Genomic DNA, 15,995 nt, shown 5'->3' on the forward strand with positions numbered 1-15,995 from the left:
ACAGGTAGAGAAGTGAGCTCATCAGTCCGCTGCTTCTCCTTTCACTGTCTTGTCACAGGCTGGAAGTGGGAAAAGACCTGTAAGTGTTTAACTGCAGCAGAGAAATATCAGATCTCCTACTCTGCTTGACAGGGCTGTGATGTGGCAGAGCTGTGTAAATCTCAGGACTGAATGGGCACACTTCAAAACCATTGTGGGGTAAAACGGCTCCCTTATATTTCACAGATGTATTTATCAGTTTGCCTCCAGTTCATCCCTATTACTCTTCTGTTGGTGTGTTTTTTCTTTAATTTTTGTTTCGTAGTTATTATTATTATTATTATTATTATACAGGTTTTACATAGCGCCAATAGTTTGCGCAGCGCTTTACATGACATGAGGGCAGACATTACAGTTACACTACAATTTGGTACAAGAAGAATTGGAGGGCCCTACTCGTTAGAACTTACAATTTAATAGTGGAGTCACTTTGAAGGAGTTTCTTTAATAATGGTCTTTTTTTTTTTTCCATAATCTTTTTGCTTAGGGGACAGACTACGTGTGGCACACATTATTGCTGGATCTCTATCTCTTCTCTGCTTGCTGCTTCTCATCTGTGCTCTGTTAATCTACAGGTGAGTAGAAGGAAGTTATCGGGTGATGGTAAACGTGTGATTAGTGGAACATTAAACCTCGTGGGAACTATGAGGGTGTCCATCATTGGCCAAATCCCGCTCCTGATTGATGGCCTATTGCCGTGTACACACGGTCGGACTTTTCAGCAACAAAAGTCAGACGGCCCGTCCGACAGATTTTCGACGGACTTTTGGCAGACTTCCGACATACTTTCTAACGAACGGACTTGCCTACACACGATCACACCAAAGTCCGACGGATTCGTACGTGATGACGTACATCGGACTAAAATAAGGAAGTTGATGGCCAGTAGCCAATAGCTGCCCTAGCGTCGGTTTTTGTCCGTCGGACTAGCATACAGACGGGCGGATTTCTGGGTCCGGCGGAGTTACGACGTAAAAATTTGAAGCATGTTCCAAATCTAAAGACCGTCAGATTTTCGACTGGAAAAGTCTGCTGAAGGTCCGATGAAGCCCACACACGATCGGATTGTCCGCCGGACTTGGTCCGTCGGACCAGTCCGGTCGAAGTCCGACCGTGTGTACGCTGCATAACCCGAAGTGGGGTTATATTGAGAGCTTACAATCACTAGAATTGTCTGTTAATACACACAAACATTTTTTGGAATCTCTGTGTGACAGGCTCTTCTGTTAAGCTCTCCACATGTTACAATCTGATTGTACAATCTCTTTTAAATCTACCTATAAATATGTAGTGCCAGGGCTTGTCTGAGTGGATACAAACTGATTGGGTAATTCAAGTAGGTCCTCATTCTACATAGTTTTGGTAGATGTAAAATTGTACAGAGATAGTATGGTCAGACTGTAGCCTAAGGACCCATTCGCACCAGGTGCAGTAGGACAGTTTCACTATAAGGCAAGGTGAAAAGCCTTGCCTCATATCTAGCCAGGGGACAGTACTGTGTTGCAGTGGTGTGTGCTGAAATTAAAGAGGAGCTCCAGTCTGGAAAAAACATTACAAGTCAGCAGTTACAAATACTGTAGCTGCTGACTTTTAATATAAGGACACTTACCTGTCCAGGGATCCAGCGATGTCGGTACCACAAGTCGATTCGCTGGCATTGTAAGGGAAACTGCGTCACAGCCGGACTCTTACTGTGTATGCGTGAGTCGTGCTGCGCTTTCTAAATGGCCCCGCCCTCTTATGGGATCTGTGTGCATCCCAGAAAAGAGCGGGGAAAGGAGGAAGGGCCAGAAATGCACGTAGAGCAGCAATCTTACCTGGAAGTGGGAGCCGATACCTGTCAAACCAGGTACCCGCTCAAACCAACACCCCCCCTTCCAAATGTGGCAGTGGAGTGGGTGAGCGGGCGAACTAACAGAGCTTCTCCTTTTGGGTTGGCGCTCCACTTTAAGTACAGCATGCACCACTTTTTTCAGTGCAGCACAGTGCAATGCAATCCTCTTCCATGCACCATGCTGTGGCCATTAGAACTTAATTAAATGTCACTGTGTAACATTTGAAAATGTTTGTTAAAAAGGAAATGGTGATCAGCACAGCTTTCATCCCACTGCACTTCTAAAATTCCATAAATAAAATTTAAAGACCCCTGGTAGCTGTTGTAGATCATAGGAGTGCCTATCTCTGTAGAGAAGCTTGCTGTGGTGGCATATTGGACCTCCCAAATGGTGGAGGTGCATGGTATGGTATGATTCCAGAGACTTGGGCTTAGAGAGAGGTGACCATACAGAAAAGTTATGGGCAGTTCTATAAGTAGAAAATCAAAGGCTGCCTCTTTGGAGGCTGGTGATATACTCAATGGAGACCCTGATCTAGTGACATAAACTATGATGGCGGTGTATCTTTACTAAAGGCTGGGAAACCTCAACATAACCTATACATTTTATTTGGTTATGTGGGTGTCTTTGGTTGTTTTGTGTAGGAATACCCATGCTGAATTATAGTGGATGAAAACCAACTTCAGTCAATCAGTTACCAAATTTCACATCAACATTCGTGTAAAACTATAGTAGAACCAACAACCCAAAGTAAATGTTCAGAGTTCAATATATCCAGTTAATGTATCTTCGTATGTTCACAGACATCGGCGTGCAAAGCTGTCAGATCCAGCACTGGGGACCCTGACTTACAGCAACCCGTCCTACCGCACGTCCACCCAAGAGGTGAAAATTGAAGCAGTGCACAGACCTTCCATTTGTCATCTACAGCGACATCGTAAAGAGGTGAGGACTGGGTGTTGGGTTTGCAGTAGTGGTTGGATGTTGGGTTTGCTACCGATGAAAGCTTTGTCAAGCTGTAAGTCTGAATTAATGAACTTTTAGTATGAAAGGATTTAGTACTATGTATGTTCACCATATAGGGCATCATTATGGGTGTTTTTTTTTTTTTTTTGGGAAAATCTGCACTGGCTGTTAAAGCTGAACTCCAGGCACAAAAGACATAAAGTCATAAATGACACATTCACAAAGGGCAGCACGAGCACGTGCAGTAGGAAACCGGCTGTGAAGTTGCAAGGCTTCACTGCTGGGTTCTCTTACTTAAGATGCCGGCACCTGAACCTGAAGCCGATTAAAGAATCGGCTCGGGTACTGACATTGCTGTATCCTGGTCCTTATATCACAAGTCAGCAAGCTACAGTATCTGTAGCTGCTGACTTTTTAATTTTTTTTTTTTTTGGGGGGGGGGGGACTGGAGCTCCTCTTTAATTTTCATACATTTGCTGTTCCTAGTTGAAAATATTAAAGGACAGAATACATGTGTTATTACTGCACAGAGCAACCAATCCAGGATCCTAATTCTCTGGTTTAAAAGAACCAGTTCTGATTGGTTTTCCTAACCAGCCCCAATTATTTGCTGCATTTACACTGTATAGGCGATCCCCAGTTGATGTTTGCTGTATTTGAAGCTTCCTAGTGTCAGTAGCATACACGTAGGACAAGGAGTGAGCACCATCAGTGTTATTTGACCGTTACAATAAAAATGTAAAGGTGAACTAACACCATACATCAGGGGTAAGCAACCTCGGCCCTCCAACTGGTGAAACTACAAGTACCATGAAACATTGCAAGACCCTGGCAATCACAGGCATGACTCGCAGAGGCATGATGGGATTTGTAGTTTCATCACAGCTGGAGGGCCGAGGTTGCCTACCCCTGCCATACATGCTCCCCACCTCTCTGATCCCCGCTGCACTTACCTTTGACAATACTGAGTGGTCAGGACTCCCTCAGCCGCTCCAGCAGTCCCAAGATTTGAAATCCTGTTCTTCTCCCTCTACTCTGTGCAGCGCTTCTGGGACAGACCAGATTGATTCTGATTGCTCACCACTGTCGCAGTGAATAGTTCAGGTCCATCCCAGAAGTGCTGCACAAAGAAGGAAAAGAGCAGGAATTTGAAATCCCTGGACCAATGGATCGGCTGCAGGAGTGCTGACAGCTTAGGAATAGCTTGGGGTGGGGGTTGGCAGGGGGTACAGTGTTGTTCACCCTTACAGTTTTTCATAAAAGGTGAACTAAGCATTTAAATTCCTTCTGTGATTGTAAACTGTATTCACACCCCCTCTTGCCCCCAGCTTCCAGTGCCTGAAAACAAGTAAGCTTGACAGCATTGTAAAATTTAATCAAGCTGGATTGGCTCAGAGCGCACAACCTACCTTTAATTTCTGCTGTGCAGGGTTTTGTAGGAAGATGATATAAAGACAAATTTAAGCAATTATGCTAGTAAAATACTAGTAAACAGATGGAAGAGTTCAAAATTATTTTAATAATTAGGAATAAAGTCATATAAAAACATTTTTCGGGGGCCACACCTCCATCTTTTGTCAGGGCTGAACACTCTAATAAAACTTGAATGAACTCTGAGAAATGGCGACCTCACAGATCTGTTAAAACCAATAATAATCTCTCCTCATGGAGTAATAATGGTACAGTTGCTGAACAGCCCAGACCTTTCCTCTAGTTTCTATGAAGTTGGGGGTCTTCAGCCATCTTGATTGGCTGGCTGGAAGGACACAACTCACATTCATGTAGGGAGTTCACCCTGGCATCAAGGAAAGCCAAGAATGTACACCGAGCTGCGCATGCACAGCATACATGCTAAGGCATCTTGCAAGGAGAAAGTTAAGAAGCCTTTGCTGCAGAGAAGGCAGTAGTATATCTCTTCTAAAATAAAAATCCTTCCAGCCTTCAAGTTTTTCCAAATCAGGGCTAAGTTCTGCTTTTATTAGGTTTTTAAACCATGTATTACTGGAGGGAGAGGAGTTTTGTTTGTCTGGAGTTCCCTTTTATCTGGCATAACAAATGCATATTAAAGGGTTAGTTCACCTTTTTTTACTACAAAACTGCCTATGCAGATAAGGAACATCTGTAGATAACGCTAAAAGCATACAGGAGGGCACAAACACCAAGTGCATTACCACCATATGCAAAAAAACATACTCAATAAAAAGCTGTGGTGGTAATGCACTAGGCGCTTGCGCCCTCCTGTGTGTTTTTCGAGTTACTTTTGAGATTTCCCTGTCTGAGGAAGGCTGATTGTACAAAGCATTACGCATTGTGACCCCCTTCAGATATATCACTGTCTGAGCGCTGGAGGGTTTGGTTATGTGCATCTGTAGATAAAAACAAACTGCAGCCTTGACCAACGCAATGTTAAATAATGCCCTTGCTATTGGTATAGACCTGAAGCCTGACCGGAAAACACTCAGGTGTGGCGTCCCCCCCTCCCCCCCCGCCTTGTTGCTATGACCTTGCTAAGACCCTCCTAGCTGATTCAGACCCCTCACATGCACCCCCTCTCCCCTGTCACAGTAGTTCTGTACTCCGCAAAGGAGGGAATATTGGACCACACATGTGCAGGGGTTTGAGAGCTTGCTCCTGTGTTGGTGTAGGACAGTGATGGCGAACCTTGGCACCCCAGATGTTTTGGAACTACATTTCCCATGATGCTCAACTACACTGCAGAGTGCAAGTGCATTATGGGAAATGTAGTTCCAAAACATCTGGGGTGCCAAGGTTCGCCATCACTGGTGTAGGAAATGGCTGGGAGTGTCTTGGCAATGACCTAGCAATGAGGCATGACCGCATTATTCTGTCTCTGGGAGTTTTGCAGCCTCTGGATGTATCTAAATGGCCTACACCTATAGCAAGGCCATTCTCCAACTTCAGTCAGAGCCGCACAGTTTGTTTTTATCTATAAGAGCCCCTTGCTTGCATAGTCAGTTTACTGGTAAAGGTGAATATGCCATTAAAGCCTCTGATGCAAGTGCAAAGGCTAGAGGCAGGTGCAAAGATGAAGTAGATGTGTATATCTGCCTTTGTCCTGATGTCAGCCGTTCAGCATGTGTGAAGTAATGGGAGAATGTGGTGTTGTAGATTACTGCGCACTGTTGCTCCTTGCACCATGTTATGTGTATTGCTTTGTTTGAAACCACTGACTCACTGACTTTTCTGGCATCTTTCGAGTGTTGTCACCTGACCGATTCTTGTCACACTGTCTCATCCACTGCAGCACTCTGTCCCTTCTGACAGTCTCTCTCCTTTCCTGTTCTGAGTCCTCTCCCCACCTGCAGGTATTGGTTGTTGCTGCATGTGAGTGACTGCCCTTTAAGTTCCACTCCCATTGCTTTTGAAATGTGTTTCCCCCATTTCTCCCTTTTGGGTATGTTTTCCAGATGCAACAAGCCCTTGTGTATGGAGTTTCTATCCAGATAACATGGCTGACTTACCATTTACTGCAGTCAGCCTCTCATAGCTGATGCATGGCGCAAAAGGGCGCACAACACTTGTAACGCACAGGTTTCTGGTTCTTTGTAGGCAACAAATAGCATGGCTTAAAGTGACTCTCAGGGGCTTCAAAACACGTAAAGGTGGATGTGGATCTTGTATTCTTCAGTCATGGAGCATTGCTTAGGTTTGTTTCCTGAACTTCGGCAACTCTGCCACAAAGTTTGGTCCCCCAAGAAGGACCGTGACCTTCCCTGAGAAATCAAATGAAATCTACAGAGTGCCAGTCAGTCCATGAGAGTTTATTTTGTCTTGTTTCAGCCCCTGAAACGCATTGGCTGCCTTTCATGTTCTTGATGTTTTAATTTTATTAGCAGTAAATGATCATGGAATCTTAATCCACTTTATCTGGCACTTTTTTTGTTGATTTTTATCAGGGGCGAAAAACAAACCGCAATTTTCTTTGATAGTAGAAGCTTTCTACTATACTCTCCAAAGAAACGCCACACTCTGGGTGCTGCAGCCATCCAACACTTCTGGGTGTGCCATATAACATATTCCCTGCTGGCTGCTGTGGTTCCATCCTCCAACCCCCTACATCACTACAGGACTTGGCAGTGTTGTAAGGGTTGTAGGAAGGCACCAGCTTGTGGATGGAAACTAGGGGTATCTCACTCTTTTGGAGGTGTTAGATGATGAAAGGTCTTAGGGTGGCTACGGCACTAGAATAGGAGAGTGGTAGAAGACACAGGCCACCGAAATGGTGAGAATAATACCTCTTTTATCGCGTTGGACCTCCTGTTGGCTTTTGTTACAAAACTGATTGGGTTGCTTTAAATTTAGGGGTTAATCTGGTCATACATGGCTCAAATTTTGCCCAATTCCTGGGAATTGGTCGAAATTCAAGCAACAAGTCACCCTGCTGACACCACCCAGTTTGACAAATCTCAAAGTCAGATGGTCAGCGATTGCAGCCAACCAACTGTATTGGGTATACAATCGCAGGACATTCATCCATCAAGGCTATTTAGCATGGATGGGGGGAGGAATCAATCGATTTTTATCTGTGTATGGCCAGCTTTAGGATCAATAACAGGTTCAAGTATTGGGTTAGGTAAAGGAGTAAGCTTGGATCAGCTAAGTGTGATAAATGTTTTTTGGATGTGCCAGGTGTGGTAAATTTCTTGCCATTAAAGGTACCACACCAGTTTATTTTTTTGCGAAAAATGTATGTAGGATAGGCCATTGAATCTACTGCCCTATGAAATGAGTTTATGCACAAGTGTCTAAAGGCCTTGTGAATGTTCAATTTTCTATTTATTCTTCCATTGGCCTTTCCCTGGTTCAAGCATAAGATAGACATATACCTATAAGGATTGATTGCCCTAGGGGGAATACCCATACCCATAGGGGTAGAACTTCTATGGAGTTGATTTACTAAAACTGGAGAGTGCAAAATCTGGAGCAGCTCTGCATGGTAGACAATCAACTTCTGTTTCAATGTTTTTATTAAAGTTTACACAAAACAAGACAAAAATGTTTACAAAAAATATATAAATTACATACTAAATAGGTGAATATCTAAATACGACAATCAGCTTCTAACTTCAGCTTGTTCAATTAAGCTTTTACAATAATATCTGGAAGCCGATTGGTTTCTTTGCAGAAATGCACCAGATTTTGCAAGCTCCAGTTTTAGTTTGTATGAAAAATTACCAAATGTAAATAGGGAAAGAGTACAGGGTTAGTGAATGCAAGCAATACACTCTGCAAGGAGAATCTTTAGGACCAGTGTAAAAAAAAAAAAAAAAAAATCTAGTCCTACATGAATCAATTCATTGACCCTTTACAAAGACTAAAGACACAAACCAATTTGGGCCAATAAAAGTCTGGATCATTTTTCCTCGTGTGTTTTATCTCATACAAGGGTCTGTGAGGCATCTGGAAAACATATCCTGATGAGCTGCCAAGGATATCCCTTTTGGAGTCTGGGTCATCTTTTCTAACTGTGTGAGCATGTGGTGTACTTACCAAACGTAAGTTGGATTTGCTATTGATTTTCTGTAGACTCGATCGTCTTGTGTATCACTTGTCTCTGTGCTATTATATCCCTTCTTGACCATTTAGTGTAAAAATAACTGGAGACCAGTAATTGAGGTTCTTAATATTCACATATGTCTCCCATTGTGGAAAGACCATCAGGCTTATGTAACCAGGAGGTATAAAGGGCAGCAGTGATGTGCAACATATAGCAACCAATAATAATCAGTTTGCCTGAAATGGAATGCACATGGGTTGCTTTTGGTTAGCGCAGTATGCACTACTTGGAAATAGCAACCACATTTTGTCTAAAATTAAAACAAAGTTTTGTTTTCACATTTTGCACATTACCAGCGCCTTTTCTCTACTTTAATAAAACTGTTTGCATCACTAAAATTCGATATGGAGGTGTTAACGCTTTTTGCATCTTAATAGACTTAGTTATTCTGAAAGCAACATTTATATTTATGCTGCTTGCAATAGGAGCACTTGTGTGTGTGCTTACTCCCAAGCTGGTTCTGTGTGTCCATTGACACATAGGGCTCAGCCCCGCCTCCCTGATGTGTCCTTACTGGCTGTGATTGACAGCAGCAGGAACCAATGACTCCTGATGCTGCCTCTATGTCCAATGCAACGAGAAGGCCTCTGCTTATGTGCACATCGCTGGATGGAGATTGGGCTCAGGTAAGTATTTGGGGGTAAGCTGCATGCAGATGTTTACCTTAATGCATAGAGTACATTAAAGCATAAAAAAAAAAAAATGGATCCTGTTCCCTTAAAGCATGAATAATGGCACAGTGCATGTGCTGTGTCATTTGGCCCCCTGTAAGCTCTAAAATACCTGGCTGATCCTGCCTGGTTCTGCCCTCACCTCTGTAAACTTACCTCTATAAACTTAGCACAGTATATCATGGCTGCCGGGCCCTGACAGTGGTCAGTTTATGTGCCTCCATCATTAGCAGCTCTCCTCTGTCCTTCTCTCCCCCTCCTTCCTGCCTGTCAGCTGTGTCAGTGCCGCCCCTTCCCTCCTCTTCTACAGAAATAACTGTTATTTTCAGGCACTCACCTGTCTTCCTTAATGTAATGTCCCCAGTGTATCTGTTTTATAAAAAAAGAAAGCCATTCAATACTGTATTTCTGAGTGCCACTCAGCACTAACAAGTGACGTCAGCGGGGTATTCTCGGCCCCTCACGATGCAGCTGTCAGAACGGGAGAGGGAGCAGCGGCTGGTCACGTGAGCGGCGTTTGGAAATGCAGTATAGAATGGCATTTTTTAAAATAAAAAGTATACACTGGAGACATTGCATTAAGGAAGACAGGTGAGTGCCTGAAAATAACCAAGTGGGGTTACAACCACTTTAAGGTAAAAAGAAAACTTCTGTGTTTAGAACCATTTTAATAACACCCCTTTGTTTGAGATCTGTAGCTAAACCGAAGTATCTAAAGTCAAAAAACAAACATTTAAAGTGTATGTATTAGCAAAACTTTTTTTTTTTTCAGTCCTGGATTGGGTAGGGAAGTGTAAATCCCCACCAATTAATTTTTTTGCTGTCTGTGTACCATTAGGGAAATTTCCCCTCACTTCCTGTCCTAGAGATGCAACTGAATGTCAGAGGAAATCTCCCAAAATGAGGGCAATTCCTCACTCTGAGAATTGTCTCCAGAACAGGTATCCACATTGCAAGATTTCTGCTGGTCTCATGTTCTGGGGACAGCTCTCAAATTTTGAATTATTTTCTTTTTGAATGCTTTTTTTCGGTGCCAGTGGTCATCAGGGCAATGGGGGTACAGACAGCAATAAAAGTTTCACAGCCCTTCCCCAATCTAAAGATTTGAAAGTAGAATTCCAGCTTTCATTTCACTTTAAATAGCTGGCCCAAACCAACTATTTCCATTACAGAACGATGTGGCCGCTGTGCGTTCTGCAGTATACTGTAGTAGCATTAGCTACGTACACCAAATGGCAACTTTGCCTTTGTTGCTGGAACTAAATTGTCAGGCTGAATGCTTTTCCATCTTTTAGGGGAAGAATTGTATTTTTATCAGTGATCACAAGGCTTCCTGTGATTGGTTGAGGTGGAGAAGTGGGCAGATGAAGGTACAATTTCTACTACAATCAGAGAAAGCCTTGTATTCATTGATATAAATACAAGGCTTCCCATGAATGGTGGAGAAGCCTTCAGCCCGACTATTTCATTCCATACTGCTGTAGGAACACAGCACTGCTTACTATATGTAGCTAATGGTACGACAGTGTTTTATATCACATATATCAACCACATAGGTATGTAATGAAAATTGTTTGGGCCAACTTTGGTCTAAAGTGAAATAAAAGCCTAGAGGTACACTTTTGAGAGGTTGTGTTGTTTTGTTTGTTTGTTTTTTTCCCCTCTTTATTTATCCTTTTTTCACCTTATGATTCTGTAAGTAAGAGACTTGGGCCTCATACACACTGGACATTTTTTTCAATCAGGGGCAGCAGTGTTTTGGCAGACAAAATGCTCGACATGCCTAAACGCATGTAAACACGTATAAATGCGCCTAAGTGCTTAGGCGTGTTTAGTGCTTGAGCGTTAATTCATTTCAATGAGCAGAATAAATTAGCTAGAATGATAATGAAATGAATTAATGCGCAAGTGCTTGAAGTGCCTCAACACATTACACAAGTTTACAAATGTCAAGCCGTTTTCTGCCAAAACGCTGCAACCAGGTGGACAGGAGTCTAGGAGGACAAAGGGAGTTGTGGCTCGGCTCGGGTGCCCTCATAGCAAGCTGCTTGCTGTGGGGACACTCAATGGGAGAGAGGGGCCAAGAGCACAGAAGAGGGACCCGAGAAGAGGAGGATCTGGGCTGCTCTGTGCAAATCCACTACAACAGAGCAGGTAAGTATAACATGTTTGTTATTTTTATAGAAAAAAAACGAGACTTTACATTCACTTCAATATATACTTTAAAGTGGTGTTCCACCCAAAAAAAATGCATAAAAATTGAGTGGTGTATTCACCGCCCCTAAAACGCCCCTTCCCATTGAAAACAATGGAGCAGCGCTGCAGCGGTTTTAACCCTTTTTCGGCCGCTAGCGGGGGTTAAATCCACCCCACTAGCGGCTGAATAGCGCCGCTTTACCGCCGGCGCCTGCCCGCCCCAGTGTGAAAATAGCCGTAATGTAAGCAATGACAGCTTCTATAATTGGCAAGCTTCACACAATGATGATCCCTCATCTCAGTAAGTGATCAGGTGTCGGTAGAAATCTCCTAGTCTGCAGACTATGGCTGGCCATGCATTATACAATTTTCTTGTACAATTTTCCTTCCGATTTTACCAAAACCCATATAATATGAGGTCAAATCTAAACCCTTTGGATGTGTATGCAATGAGCCATATATATAGTTGAAGGTAAATCTAAAGGAATTAAATAAGAAAATTGAGTAATGTATGGCCAGCTTTATTCTAAATGACTGATCTGAAAGTTGTCATGCTTCACTGTGATCATTACACACACATACGCAGGTGTCGGACGTGATCATTTGAAACCTTTGTATGGGCAGCTTCACATCTGTGGCTTTCTCCTGTTAAGCTCCCAGCACATTACCCTTTGTGTCCATTTTCTGCAGTTTGGTTGTTTTTTTTTCTTTTCTTTACTGCTGACCAAGAATAAAATTGTCTTCATTTGTCACACTCTTCTTCGGCTTCAGCATTGCTATACTCTTTAAAGCTGAACTCTGGGAATTAGACCAAATCTACCCTTGCATTGCCCCTACCCCTGCCTCCTCTGCTCCCCCCCCCCCCCCGGTACCATATTTGTGTGTGTGGGGGGGGGGGCAGGGTACCTGGTTTTGATAGGTATCCACTCCCACTTCCTGTGAGTTTGCCTTGGCAAACTGAGCTGAAAGTTCGTCCCTCATGGCAGCCGGCCCATTAGGAAGGTGCAGAGCGATTCGCACATGCGCAGTAGGAAACCTGCTGTGAAGCTGCAAGGCTTCACTATTGGTTTCCCTTACCAAGATGGCGGCTCCAGCACTTGAGAGCCAATTCAAGAATTGGCTTGGATGAGGACACCACGGGCTCCCTGGACAGGTAAGTGCCCTACCCTAATGGTAAAAGTCAGCAGCTACAGTATTTGTAGCTGCAGACTTTTAATTTTTTGGTGGGGGAGGCCTGGAGCTCCGCTTTAAATGGGGTGCATGGATAAGGTGTAGTACTAAAGCCGGCCATACACCAATTGAATTCCATAAAAATGTTTCACTCGTTTGATCTCCTAACCGTTGGTGGGGGTCAAATCGGCATTTGATTTTGACCTCGGTGATGGGAAAATTCGAAGGAACAGGATGGAAGATTTTTCTTCAAAAAAAAGTGGATTTCAAACAGCGTATGGGGTTTTCATTCAGTAAAGTCCATTCATTCCAAAATGCAATCCTAAAAGCAAACAAAATTTTGACGTACTTTTGATTCAAGTACAGGCGTCAAGTCCTAAGAATTTTTACAAGAACATTCATACAAATATTCATTCAAATTCTCTATCAGTGTATGGTTAGCTTTACCTTATCCCTCGGTTTGGCAATCTCTAGCACTGTTTTATTCTGCCAAAAGCTCCAGGCTATAGGCAGTTCCTTGGTATCATTGCATACAGTTTAGAGCTATTAACCCTATATTGTACATGGAGGAGGCAAGTATGTGACTGTGGCCCAAAATGCCTTTTGAGAGGCGACAGTGCTTGACCAGTCTAATGGATGGAGGAAGCCTGCCAGACCTAGCAGTGGGGTAAGTATTACACCTTATCCCTGCACTCTAAGCCAGGGTTCTGTAAACTGTGGACTGCAGGCCGGATGTGGGCCTTTGTTTGCCTTTATCCGGCTCTTGGGGCACTTTTCCTTCACTGATAAAAGGCATTATTCCTCCCACTGACACCAATGATGGGGCACTATTCCTCCCACTGACACCAATGATGGGGCACTATTCCTCCCACTGACACCAATGATGGGGCACTATTCCTCCCACTGACACCAATGATGGGGCACTATTCCTCCCACTAACACCAATGATGGGGCACTATTCCTCCCATTGGCCCCAATAAAGGAGAGCTAATTCTCCCACTAACTCCAATAATGGAGAACTAATTTTCCCACTGAAGCCAATGATGGGGCACTATTCCTCCCACTAACACCCATGATGTAATTCTTTTTTACTCCCACTGACAACCAAACCTATGGCATTGTTTGCTCCTACCAATGCCGGGGCATTTTCTACTCCCACTGGCCAGAGTTTGGCCCCCCTAAAATTTTAATAGTAGTAAACTTGCCCTTTGTTTAGAAAGTTAGGAGACTCCCACTCTAGACTAAACAAGCATTTAACTTGCGGGGGGTGGCACTGCAAGGGTAGACTGTCTCATTCCCAGAGTTCAGATTTCACATTTCTCTCCACACTTTACTAAATCAAGTATTAACAATTGCTTAATATCTTCTTCCCATTCTAGGCTGTTCCCGACAATGGCTTCACCAAGGAGAAGATCAGATTCTTGGAAGGTTTCGGCTTACTGTCTGGGGATGAAAGCGAATGGGATGACCTCAAGCAGGTGAAGCCATCCCGAGCCAGCATCCTTCGGGACCACGTGTGCATCAAGACGGACACTGTGTCTTTACAAGCCAGCACTGCCTCACTCGACCTGACTGAAACACAACAGCTGCTACAGGAAGAGCAGTCAGAGACTGGCAGCGTCACACTGCCACCAAGCCCCGAACGTCGGGTCTCCTTACCAGATACTGGCTGGAGAGGGAAGCACATGCCTGCCACCGAGAGTGAGGTGTGAGGGACAAGAGGACATATAAGAGGTGCGGGATGGTGTACCTCCTGCCCAGTATTACTAATAAGGAGTCTATATCTTCCTTGAGAATCTGGCTTCCTTACCCTTGGACAAAAGTGGACGTATCAAAGGTTGCTGATCATTTATGCCCAGTTGGGTTCTCTGGGTTTTTTTTTTTTTTGGTACACGTTCTGCTGTGTGTCACCATTTAGCTGCTGTTGTCATCTCATGGAGCAGAGAGAAGTGTCCCCCTTTTGGAAAAACCCTATAAGCTGACCTTGTTCACGTATCGGTGGTATACTATACTCTTCAGCTACATACATTTCCTAGGTACGGGCTAAGAACATTCAGTGTTCAGCACACAAGCATTGATACCGAATGATTTACAAGCCCCAACGGAACTGCCTTGTGTTACCGATGTGGATGTTCATTTGGAGTGGATACATAATGACTGATGTATACCAGCCTTCAGTATCTGTGCCAAGACATCAAAGAATAATAACTAACTCAAAGCTCACACTCCTCTCATGTTACCCTATCGATGTCCATAGCCCTGCAGGCCCTGGATGGGTTCAGCACTGATTCCTAAGGTGTTTTAAAAAAATTCTAATTTTTATACTAAGCCGGAGCAAAAAAAAACTGTCCGCAGCGAGTTGTTTATTTTGTAATTTTTTTTTTCTTTTTAACAAGGATTTCTGGATATGTTTTTTTTTTTTTATTTTATTTAACCAATGTATTTTAGACTTGTGATAACTTAATATAAAAATAGATTTTCGTATTTGGTCTAATTTTTTTTTTTTGAGATTGAACAACTGGTATGAATGCGGTCTCTGCTTTTACATACATATTTGGATTATTTATCTATAATGCAAGTCTGATGCTGCAAAAAAAATGAAAGCCAAACTCCATCATACTGTCACTTTAAAATAATTTGTTTGGACCAAACTACATGAACAGGTGCGTCGGCTGTAAGCTCTGTATTGACTGTATGTAGCCTCACCTATATTATGTATACAGCACTGTGTTCTGACAGCTGGACAGGGACTTCATATCCTGCTCTTAGAGAAAAATAGGGTTGGGATAAGCGCTGCTTAGCAATTAACAGGAAGCTTTGTATTATCTGCATGAGTAGGCTTCCTCTGATTGGCTAAATCCTAAACTCCACCTCAGCCAATCAGAAAAACCCTCGACCCTTGTACTCGCTCATAAAAAAAAAAAAATACAATTCTTGATTTTATTCCGGGAGTGGGAGCTGATACAGTTTATACAGGGCTCACAGCAGGCGCAGTTGTTAGTGACGATAATAGTTTGTTTGGACCAGCTTGATCCAAATGAACTATCTTAAAGGGACAGAAAGCTGGAGTTGGGCTTTAAAGTGTTAGTAAACCGCAGTTGGAGAAAAAAAAATTCCCTGCAAGGCAATGTCATAATATGCTAGTATGCATCACATACTAGCACATTATGAGGGGCTTGCCTTAAAACAAAGCCCTCCAGTGCCGCACTGTCACCGCTGAGAGGGCTTCTATTTTCACCCGGTCTTCCTTCCAGCTTTGTGGCTGGGGGCGCGATGACATCACTCATGGCACGGCTCTCAAGGTCCGGCGCTGTATGCTGGACCTTATTATAGGCTTACCTGTAGGTGTAAGTGGTGTGACAGTATACTACCACTTTAATACTAAGGTTTAACACGCATGGGTGTATATTGTATGGCATATGGCTTTACAGCCAAAAAGCCAAAAAATGTTTGTATCCGCGGAGCACGGGAGCCACATCTATCCTGTCAATCTGCATATAGAAATGTATTCCAGAATAGGCTGTACATGGGTATATGCAC

The 15,995-nt window shown here is 43.4% G+C and overlaps 1 long non-coding RNA gene across 1 annotated transcript; it reads left to right on the forward strand.

The window, feature by feature from the left end:
• Window positions 1–448: 448 nt before the first annotated feature.
• Window positions 449–14,838, forward strand: LOC141112020 (uncharacterized). The gene is made up of 3 exons (XR_012236496.1): window positions 449–614; window positions 2,678–2,819; window positions 13,835–14,838. It is a non-coding gene; the product is annotated as an uncharacterized lncRNA (long non-coding RNA).
• The last annotated feature ends 1,157 nt before the right edge of the window (window positions 14,839–15,995 follow it).

Source organism: Aquarana catesbeiana, linkage group LG11, assembly GCF_042186555.1.
Source record: "Aquarana catesbeiana isolate 2022-GZ linkage group LG11, ASM4218655v1, whole genome shotgun sequence".
NCBI classification, from domain to species: Eukaryota; Metazoa; Chordata; class Amphibia; order Anura; family Ranidae; genus Aquarana; species Aquarana catesbeiana.